We start from the raw sequence: 11,289 nt of genomic DNA on the forward strand, positions 1-11,289 counted from the left end.
GAGTTGGACATGACTGAATGACTGAGCACACACACACCCATCTTTTCTCCAATGTATATTCTTGCCTCCTCTCTTATAGATTGATTGACCATAAGTGTGTGGGTTTATTTCTGGGCTCTCTATTCTGTTCCATTGATCTATGTGTCTGGTTTTTGTTTTTTGTTTGTTTGTTTGTTTGTTTTTTGCTAGTACCATATTGTTTTGATTATTGTGACTTTGTAGTATAGCCTGAAGCCAGGGGAGCATGATACCTCCAGCTCTGCTCTTCTGACTCAATCTCGTTTTGGCTATTTGGGGTCCTTTATGTTTCCATACAAATTTTTAAAATTATTCGTTCTAGTTTTGTAGAAAATGCTATTAGTATTTTTTTTTTATTTGAGGAAAAGCATGATGAGAATTTTGTCTCTGGGGACTGTGCTGGTTTTCCACAAGCCATTTCAAGTAAAAGTTTTATCAGTATCTTTTTTTTTTTTTTTTTAGTTGGAGGCCAATTACTTCATAACATTTCAGTGGGTTTTGTCATACATTAACTCAAATCAGCCATAGAGTTATACGTATTCTCCATCCCGATCCCCCCTCCCACCTCCCTCTCCACCTATGCTATTAGTATTTTGATAGAGGTTGCTTTGCATCTGTATGTTGCCTTGGATAGTATGGTCATTTTAACAATATTGTCTTTTCCAATCCAAGAACATGGTACATCTTTCCATCCATCTTTGCAGTCAACAGTATTGTTCACCAGTGTCTTATAGTTTTCTAAGAATAGGTCTTTTACCTATAGGTAAGTTTGTTGTTTTGGTGCAGTCATAAATGGGATTGTTTCCTTACTTCTTCTTTCTAATATTTCGTTGTTAGTGTTATAAATGCAACTCTACGGGTAAAGTTCATTGACAAGTTTTAATAGTTTTTTGGTGGCATCTTTAGGATTTTCTATGTATAGTACCCTGTCATCTGCACACAATGTGTCTTGATGTGTGCCTCTTTGAATTGATCATGTTCGAGGCTCTGTGTTTCCTTACGTCTGTTTCCTTTCCTATGTTAGGGAAGTTTTCAGCTATTATATCTTCAAATATGTTCTCTGCCTCTTTCTCTCTCTCTTTTCCTTCTGGAACCCTTATAATGTGAATGCTAGTATACTTGATGTTGTTTTAGAGGTCTCTGAAACTGTCCTCGTTTCTTTTCATCTTTTTTCTTCTCAGCTTCAATGATTCTCACTACTCTTTCTTCCAGCTCACTGATCCATTCCTCTGCATCATTTAATCTACTATTATTTCCTCACAGTTTATTTTTTATTTCAGTTATTGTATTCTTCATCTCTATTTGGTTGTTCTTAATATTTTCTAACTCTGTTAAAAACTCCTAACTTCTTGATGTTCACCCATTTTTCTTCTGAGTTCTTTGATCATCTTTACAATTACCTTGAACTTTTTCTTGGGTAGATTGTCCATTACCACTAGTGCTTCTTCTGGAATTTTGTCTTGTTCCCTCATTTGAGACATGTTCCTCTGTTACCTCATTTTGCTAACTTGCTCTTTATTTCTATGTATCTGATAGGTTGGTTATGTTTCCTGATCTTGGAGAAGTGGCCTTTTATAGGAGACATCCTATTCATCCAAGCAGTGTGCTCCTCTCTAGTCACCAGAGCTATGTGCTGTAGGGGTGCCCCCATGTAGCTGCATGCATCCTGCTGTTGTGACAGGTTGACTATGATGGATGGTCTGGTAGGTGTGGCTAGGCCTCAGTCTGGTTCCTTGCCAGTCTTTGCTTGTGTGGAGGCTACTGTTTGCTAGTTGGTGGGGCCAGGACATGAGATGGCTGGCTATGGAAGCCCTGGGGCCCCAAAGCTTGTGCTGGCTCACTGGAGTCAGGGTCCAGGAGATCCTAGGGCTGGTGCCTGCCCAGCCAGATCCTGGGGCTAGTGCTGGCCCACTGATAGGCAGAGCTGAGTCCTGGGGTCTAGCTGCAGGGTCCAGGGCTCCCAGAGCTGGTGTTGGCCTACTGGTAATTGGGGCCTGGGCCCATTTGGTTGTAGCACTACTGCTGGTCTGTTGGTGGGTGAGCTGTGTTGACAGGCTGTGGGGCTACGGTTGTCGGTCTGCTCTTAGTGGGTGCTGCTGGTCCCAAGGCTAGAACTGGCTTGCTCAGGGCTGATGACCCTGAAGTTGGTGCCTGCCCACTGGTGGGTGTGGAGCTGGGTCCTGGGGTCTCTGACTGCAGGGCTCAGAGGGTTTCAGGTCTAGTGCCTGTGCACTGATCTGTGAGGCTGAGTCCTGGGCTCTCTGGTTGATAGGGCCATATCCAGGGGTGGCTGTGGTCTCAGCTTGCTTGTTGGTGAGTGGGGCTGTGTCCCTGCCCAGCTAGATGCTTGGCCTGAGGCATCCCAGTACTGGTGTCTACAGGTTGGTGGGAGTGGGCAGAGCTGGGTCCCGAGGCTAACAAGCCAGAGGGAGGATTTCTAAATGGCATTTGCCAGCACCAGTGTCATGTAGTAGGAGGACTTCCCAAAACATGGGTGCTGGTAGTATCTATGTCCCCAGGGTGAGCTCCAGTTGCCTCCTCCCTCTCTGGGATGCTCTCCAAGATCAGCAGTTGGGTCTGACCCAGGCTCCTTTCACATTACTGCTTCTGCCCCAGGATTCAGAGCATGTGAGATTTTGTGTGCACCCTTTAAGAGTGGAGTCTATTTCCCACAGCCCTATACTTAGTGAAGTGATGTTGCTCAGTCGTGCCTGACTCTTTGTGACCCCACGGACTGTAGCCTACCAGGCTCCTCCATCCATGGAATTTTCCAGGCAAGAGTACTGGAGTGGGTTGCCATTTCCTTCTCCAGGGGATCTTCCTGACCCAGGGATCAAACCCGGGTCTCCCACATTACAGGCAGATGCTTTACCATCTGAGCCACCAGGGAAGCCCTATGGCTCTCCTGAAAGTAAGTTTTGCTGGCCTTCAAAGCCAAATGTTCTGGGGGTTTGTATTTCCAGTCCAGAACCCCAGGGCTGGAGACTCCAAAGTGGGACTCAGACCCTTGGTTTCTTGGGGAGAACCTCTTCAATTGTAATTATCCTTCTGTTGGCAGGTTGCCCATTTAAGGGTATTGGTCTTGACTGTGTTGTGACTCTACCCCTCCTATCTGTTTCACTATGGTTCCTTCTTTATATCTTTAGTTATAGAAGATCTTTTCTGGTAGGTTCCATTCTTTTTCATTGATAGTTGTTCTATAAATAGTTGCAATTTTGGTGTGCTTATGAGAGGAAGTGAGCTCAAGGTCTTTCTACTCCACCATCTTGGCCTCTAGGCCAGTCTGTTTAACTATATTTTTAATTACTCTGTGGTAACTACTCATAATAACACTAACATAGTTAATAATAATGATAGTGATAATACTACTGACTAGTAATCATAGATAGTATTTATCAAGAGCATATGTTCTAGGTGAATTTTTCATGCACTATTTCACGTAATGTTCATACAAATCAACTGAGTGGGAAAAAAATCAAATGAATATCACTATCTAGGGTAGTTCCATTATCTGTCTATGTCCTGGGCTTTCTCATCTATTAAATGGAAATAGTATTAGTATCCACTCTATAAGATTTTTAGAAAGGTTAAATGAATTAATATGTAAAACACTTAGAACAGTGCTACTAAGTGCTATAAAGGTGTTTGCTATTCTGATGCTTTGTAGAATTTAGCTCCAAATTTAGGTGGTAAATACACATTCCTGATGCTTATGTCCAAGCAGCAATATCCCAAGCTGATGAGGCCTAAAATATTGTTTTTATCTTTATTTTACAGGCATGTAAACCATGGTGCAGAGAGATTGAGTTATCCAAGGTTACATTACTGTTTCAATTAATGAGTGAGCTGGGGTTCAAGCCCTAGTCTGTCTAATTTCAAAACCTAGCTGAACAGAAACAAATCCACAGACATAGAAAACAAGTTTATGGTTCAGTTCAGTTGCTCAGTTGCATCCAACTCTTTGCAACCCCATAGATTACAGCACACCAGACTTCCCTGTCCATCACCAACTCCAGGAGTTTGCTCAAACTCATGTCCATTGAGTTGGTGATACCATCCAACCATCTTATCCTCTGTCATCCCCTTCTCCTTCTGCCTTCAATCTTTCCCAGCATTAGGGTCTTTTCCAATGAGTCAGTTCTCATCAGGTGGCCAAAGTATTAGAGTTTCAGCTTCAGCATCAGTCCTTCCAATGAATATTCAGGACTGATTTCCTTTAGGATTGACTGGTTTGATCTCCTTGCATCAAAGGGGAAAGGAGAGGGGAGGGATAAATTAGGAATTTGGGATTAACATATACACACTACTATATATAAAATAGATAACCAATGAGGACTTACTGTAAAGCATAGGGAGCTATATTCAATATCTTGTAATAACCTATAATGAAAAAGAATCTGAAAAAGAATAAAACTGAATCACTTTGCTGTATACCTGAAACTAACATAACATTGTAAGTCAACGATACTTTGATTTGTTAAAAAATAAAAAAAGAATTGTTTGAAATTATGCTTTTAAAACTTTAGGTTTGTATTGTTAATTATAATATATATATATAAAACACACATTTATGGAATAAATTCACACTTTGCAAAAAAATTAAAAACTCTGACTGGTCACTGGTTTGGTAGTGGGCTTGTGACTTGAGGGATTGCTATAATGTGTTGTGAAGCTTCCTAATTTTCTAGGACATGATAACATATCCTCCAATTCCAAGCTGTCTGCCCCACACTAGGTTGCTCAATCACTGTGGGATGACAGACTGACCAACAGACTGACCATACCAACTCATCCCCACCCCTCTGCCTGTACAAAGTACTCCAAGCAAAGGAGCTTCTGAACCACATCAGAAAAGAAACATCCTGGAATCATAATGTCCAAGGCTAGCCAATGTTGGCCATTTCTTTGCCAGGGATTTATTTGTCATTGCAGGGGCCCCCCTATCTGATGAATGCCTTTGTTTAAATTCCTGAGTTTGCTTTGCCCCTCACAGCCTAAGGTTTGTTGATTCAGAGAATAAATTGAACTGAGAAAGAAAGAAAGTGCTTGTTCTTTGTCTGGCCAGTGGCCAGATGGAGCAGTGGGCCAAATGTGGTTTAGGTGTCGCCTGTCATACCTTCTAGGGGCCTTATATCTTCATGGTCATCTGGCTGCCAGGCTGCCCTCCTGATGCTTGAGATCAGAGAAGAGGCCTGGACTCAAGCCTTCCTTCACTCCACCCCTCTCATTCCCTTTCTCTTCCCAGTCCCACAGCTGACAGGAAGAAGGGGTCTGAAGCCAAGAACATTCGAGGTGCTGGGGAAGGGGACTGGGAGACTGTCTTTGGAGCTGGGTGGGAGGCAGTTGGGTCTTAGTTCAAGTTTGCACTCGCGGGAATCTCTGTGAAGAGTTTCAGGTAGCTGGGGCCTTGCCACCCCTTCAGCTGAGGCTCCCTACCCTGGAGCTCGAGCTCTCTGCAGAGCATCTCTTGGAGTGAAACTTGCTTGAGGGCAAGATTCTTCTGGATTGTATAGGAGTTTCTCTCTCTCTTTTTTAAAATTTAAATGTTTTATTTTGTATTGGAATACAGCCAATTAACAATATTGTGATAGTTTGACCGGGATGGGGAATTCGTGTAACTCTATGGCTGATTCACATCAATGTATGACAAAACCCACTGAAAAATAAAAAAAATAAATAAATAAATAAAATAAAAAAAAATAATAATATAAATAAATAAATAAATAAACCATTTATGTTTAAGATAAAAAAAATAAAATAAACATGTATATATTGTTAAAAAAAAAAAAACAGTAAAAGGACTTAGCCACACATATACATGTATCCGTTCTCCCTCAAGCCCCTCTCCCATCCAGTCTGCCACATAACATGAGGCAGAGTTCCCTGTGCTAGACAGTAGGTTCTTGTTGGTTATCCATTTTAAATATAGCAGTGTGTATATGTCCATCCCAAAACGAGTTTCTCTCTTTTTATTAAATGTCATTTACTCTGTATTTGCATCCTTATTTGACCTGTCACAAATATAATATATTACAGTAATAAGAGATTGTGGTTTAAGACAGTGAAGTCCGATTGCAACTTAGAAACTAAGAAATTCTTTAAACTGGCTGAGCTGAGTCCAGTGTTCTGGGGTCAAAAGGGCTTGACTTGAGGGGCAGAACCACCCAGGAGGTGGCCGGACTGACCCAGCAATTTCCTAAAAGGACCCGGAGCATGTTACCCCAGCAGCAGAGAGCAAGGCTGGCCTTTGTGATTCTGGGTGCCGCTAAGCAATTGTGTGCCAAACTGTCAGAAGTGGAAAAACATTTGGTTAGACCAGTTCTACTGTGGAGAGATCCACCCTGAACAGATCACTGGCACCACAGGAGGTAGGGAGGAATTGGCCAATGAGGTGCCAGGACAAGGCACCACAGGAAAGATCTGCTGACGGTTGCAGAGCTCAGGAAGGATGGAAAGTGACAGGCGTCCAAGGCAGCACTCATCTGGGGGCTGCTGAACTCTGTTGTATAGCTTGTCTGTTCTAAACATAGCTGCTGTGCAAAAGCTACAATTATTACCCCCACAGAATCTTATTGCAGCCTTCTTTTCTTTATTCCCTGTCTTTCTCCTTACCCAATTCCTTCTTGACTTCTGGGTCCAAGGTGTGGGGCCAGAGAGGGGAGGTCTGTCTGGGCGAGCTGACCCCAGGCCCTGGAAGCACTTAGGCATGGCGCCTTACCACTAATCGCTGGGCTTAGCTGTCTTAAACAAGAGGTCCTTTGTCCTCTGAGATTCCTTCTATGATGACGAAATTCACCTTTCAACAGACTTAAGCAAAGACAAAAGTTCTCCAGAAATTCACACTCAGAATATTTTAAATGATTTCACAAGATGGGTCACAAAGTTACTGTCAATTACCTTTATCGCTATGAGATACCATTTTCTGACCTCCACTCCAGAATTTCCAGTTACATTATTTCATACAATCATTAGTTAATAAGTGTATTAAATAGGTATGACTACCCTACTTCATTCATTTGTCACTCATTTAACAAGTTCCTATGAGCCCTCACTGCTTCCATACACTAGGTTGGCTAATGAGGATGCAAAGAAAAATAAGAAATAGTACCTGACCTCAAAGACCTCATAGTCTAGTGGAAGAATCAGAACATAAAATCATGTACACTATAGCACAATGTAAACAAATAACAGAGGCAAAGAGTGTTTTAATGGCATAACAGGAGAGGGGCACCTAACCCAGACTGAAGTGTGTTGAGGGAATAGTTAGACAGCTTTTTTTGAGGGAGATGATGTCTAACCTGAGCCCTAGTGACAGGTACTAATTATTCAGATGTGTTAGGGGAACGGAAGGGAGCAAAGTTGAAGGTTGGTTCAGACAAAGGTAGAGTTATAGGGAAAGGTCTGTGGAGATGCTCGGTCTGATCAGATCTTAAAACTGAGGACAGAGAGTGCTATGAGTTGAGAGACTGAGCCATGAGATGGCAGAGATAAACATGGGCCAAGACATAAAAGGATTTTTTCCTTATGAAGAAATTAAGGTTCAGCAAAGTTAATTACGAGTCCATGGTCATACAACTGCAAGCAAGTACTTGAGTCAGGAGAGCCCCAGCTCTTTCCCTTACAGCCTGCTGCCTCCAGGCTTCTGATATCCAGTAGGAAAAACCTTTCACTGCTTTCCCAAGCAAGGCCCATCATTGTCATAAATCTTTTCCACGATATTTGTCTGTATTTCAGTATTTAATTCTGATTTTACACAGAAATAAAACATCTTAGTATTTACTTAAAAGTCTCAAACAACTGGCAGTACAACCTAAATAAGCTAAGGGGTTCAATTTAGGGAAAAACTTATCCTAAGGAAATGATTAAGGTTGTGTACATGTTGTACACAAATGATTGTGTACAAAGATGGATGTACATCTTTGTGTACTAAGCTGTTTATCTTAGTGTTGTTTGCAGTAGCTCAAAGGAGAAAACAATTTGCATGTCCCATAAGGTAGTTTCCCATACACTAACAAATGATAATGTAAATAATATAATACTAAGTTTTTTTTAAATTGGTCACCCAAAGTGTGGCTGTGCATTGAGAATTATCTCAATAATTCTTTACCTCAATAAAGCTTTACCCTAAGGTTCTAATACTGTCTGTCTCTTGATGGATGGGATTATAAGCACTTTAGTTCTTCTTCTTGCTTTTCTGTCTCTTTTTTACCCTGATTTTTCAATGAGCATACTTAACTTTCTGAATGAGGGTTAAAGCTCAGAAACAAAACAGTGAAGGAAATTTCACTTAAAAAGGGCTGCCATATAAGCAGTCAAAACAGAGGCTCCTCTCAAAATGGTGCCTGTTCTCAAATATCAACTCCATTGCCCACTATCCCACAATTACTATTCAATTCCATTCCAACCTAAACAGCAACGATAATAGCTAATATATATCAAAAGAATGTTTATCATTTACTAGGCACTAATATGGGGCTTCGCCCATGGCTCAGCAGTAAAGAATCTGCCTACAGTTCAGGAGATGATGGAGATGTGAGTTTGATCCTTGGGTTGGGAAGATCCCCTGGAGGAGTGCATGGCAACTCACTCCAGTATTCTTGCCTGGGAAATTCAATGGACAGAGGAGCCTGGTGGGTTATAGTCCATGGGGTCGCAAAGAGTTGGACATGACTGAGTGACTGAGCACACAGGCATTAATATAAATTTCACATGTACTAATTCATTGAAACCCTCGATGAAGTAGGTGCCATCACTATCCCCATTTGACAGATTAGCAAACCGGGCAGAGAAATGAAGTAACTTGCCCAAAGTCACAGAGTAGTAAGTGGTAGAAACAGGATTTGAATGGGGCACTGTGAGTTAAGAGCCCATGCGCTTGACCACTATAAGCTCTTTAAGGCTTGTTTTTCAAAAGCCATTGTTTTGGAGTCATCTCGGCATTTTACATTTTATCAGTTAGCTCTTGTGTGTGTTGGGAGTGGTAATGCAGACAACAGGATTGGCTGTTTCAGGGAAAAACTGACTTTGGGTGAAGAGGAATTGTGAGAGCTGTTGGGGAGCTTTCAGAGGACAAATGAACAATGGAAACAGTTCAGAGACATGGACGGGGTTAGAAAGATAAGGTATAGAGCATCTGCGAATTGCATGAGGCCAAAAAAGATAGGTCACTCTTTGGGACTCAATGTGGAGTGGGAGATATACACCCAAAAGGACACAATAGGTTCTTCTAATTCAGTGATATCAGTGACAGTCTATGTGGTCTGTAGTATAGCTAACCTAATACATAGTAGATGCTCAATAACTATCTGTTAAAGCAATGAAGAATGAACTCTCTTATTTACAGCACCAGGCAGCTAATCCTTGCTCCAATGAGTTAGCTACTAAAGTATCAGTTAGCCAGTAAGACATTCTAGGAAGTAAAGTCTTAGGTCAAGGAGGATGTGGCACAAACAATGCATGTATTACTGTAACAAAGTTTCCCTGGACCAGCGCTGCACCCAAGTAAAACTGTGTGGTCACAGTAAGCCCTCACTGACTGAAATGGGGTTGCCAGAGATGAGAAATGTCCTGATCAGGCTCTCCCAAGGTTCAACAAAGGAGAGGTTTGCTCCACCCCTAATAGCCTACAAAGGCTCCCCAAGTCGGTCTGTGGGTGCCACCATAAACATGCTTGTTCATTTTTGTATTGGGAGGAATGTGGATTAGAGCCTCATAACCTGGGACAAGCAAATATCAAATTCAACATTCAGAAAAGAGGAATATCTTTGGTTTTGATTTATAAATAGCAGTGAGTCAGTTTAACCAGATCCTTCTGCACAAATAATTCCACCTAAGCAATTAAAGGAGAAAGGTATTGGAAAACTTGCCCTGGGAATGTGCAACTAATTTTAAGACACAAAGGTTAGTATCTCTTGGAACCAATTTCCCACTGAAGATGGCTAGTAAGTCACTATTCCTGCCACTCCACCCTTCTCCAGTGCCCACAATTCTACATTTTGCACATTATACCAGGCCTTCTGTTTCTTTTCTCTACATTAGAATTTTTGATATGCAGTATTTAGTAAAACATATGAATTAAAATTTCTCTGGGCTTGGTTATCCTTGTCCCTCAGTACAGCTAGAGAATCGCAGACAACTGTTTCGATTTACACACCCTAACCATAGATCAGCCATATTAAAGTAGCCTTGTGGAGGGTGGGAGGATGTCAGAGTTCTATAAACCTGGGATCGATCAGCCCCAGACTAAGCCAGGCTGAGAGATGTATGTGACTCTTAGGCTTTGGGTTATAGAGCCCAGGTTACCCTAAGGCCAACAGGAGTGAGTTAGCACTCAGGACTTGCATGACTGTATGCCAGGGTAGCTGGGAAGAAAGGGGTAAAAGGCTCCATGGACACCCAGGAATTAGGTTATATTGCTAAACCACAGTTCATGAAGCACCTATGGTGTGCACAACAGAGGCAGTGACCAGTTAAGGGGAGAACAGAGCTTAGTGGAGTCTAGCCTGTGGCCATTGTCGCTCCAAGTCAGCACCAAACAGTGGGAACCCAAGTAGAGACTCCGTGAACAAGGGTCAAGAACTCAGGCAGATGTCTGCGTAGGGAAAGAGGAATGAAATCACAGGTCCTAAGTGACTTCTGCAAGTGGAGCTTGGCAAGAAGCCAAATTGAGTGTCAGCCTCTTATAGACTTCTTGCTGCGGGGCAGAGCTGGTCCCCTAACCTAGTCCACAGGTGTTGACAAGCATGCACACCTGGCTAACCGTGGGGGTGTTGAAAGGGTGGGAGAATGAGACACTTCAGACAGGCAGATTAGCCAGAGTGATGGCTCACATGACCACTCATTTTGCTGCTCAAAAGTCCTTTAGAGGTGCATTTTTTCCCCCAAAAGTTGATACTTCGGTTCTTTTGTAAAATTGAAGTGTAGTTGATTGACAATGTTGTAGTAATTACCACTGTACAGCAAGCAAAGTGATTCAGTTACACATATACTCTTTTTTAATATTCTTTTCCATTATGGTTTGTCATAAGATACTGAATACAGTTCCCTGTGCTATACAGTAGGACCTTGTTGTTTATCCGTTCTATATATAAAAGCTTACATCTGCTAACCCCAACCTCCCACTCCATGCCTCCCCCAACCCCCTTCCCCTTGGCAACCACGAGTCTGTTCTCGACATCCTAGAGTCTGTTTCTGTTGCATAGATAGGTTCATTTGTGTCATAGTTTAGATTCCGCAATAAGTGATATCATATGGTATTTGTCTTTCTCAAGT

Source organism: Muntiacus reevesi, chromosome X (assembly GCF_963930625.1).
Source record: "Muntiacus reevesi chromosome X, mMunRee1.1, whole genome shotgun sequence".
NCBI classification, from domain to species: domain Eukaryota; kingdom Metazoa; phylum Chordata; class Mammalia; order Artiodactyla; family Cervidae; genus Muntiacus; species Muntiacus reevesi.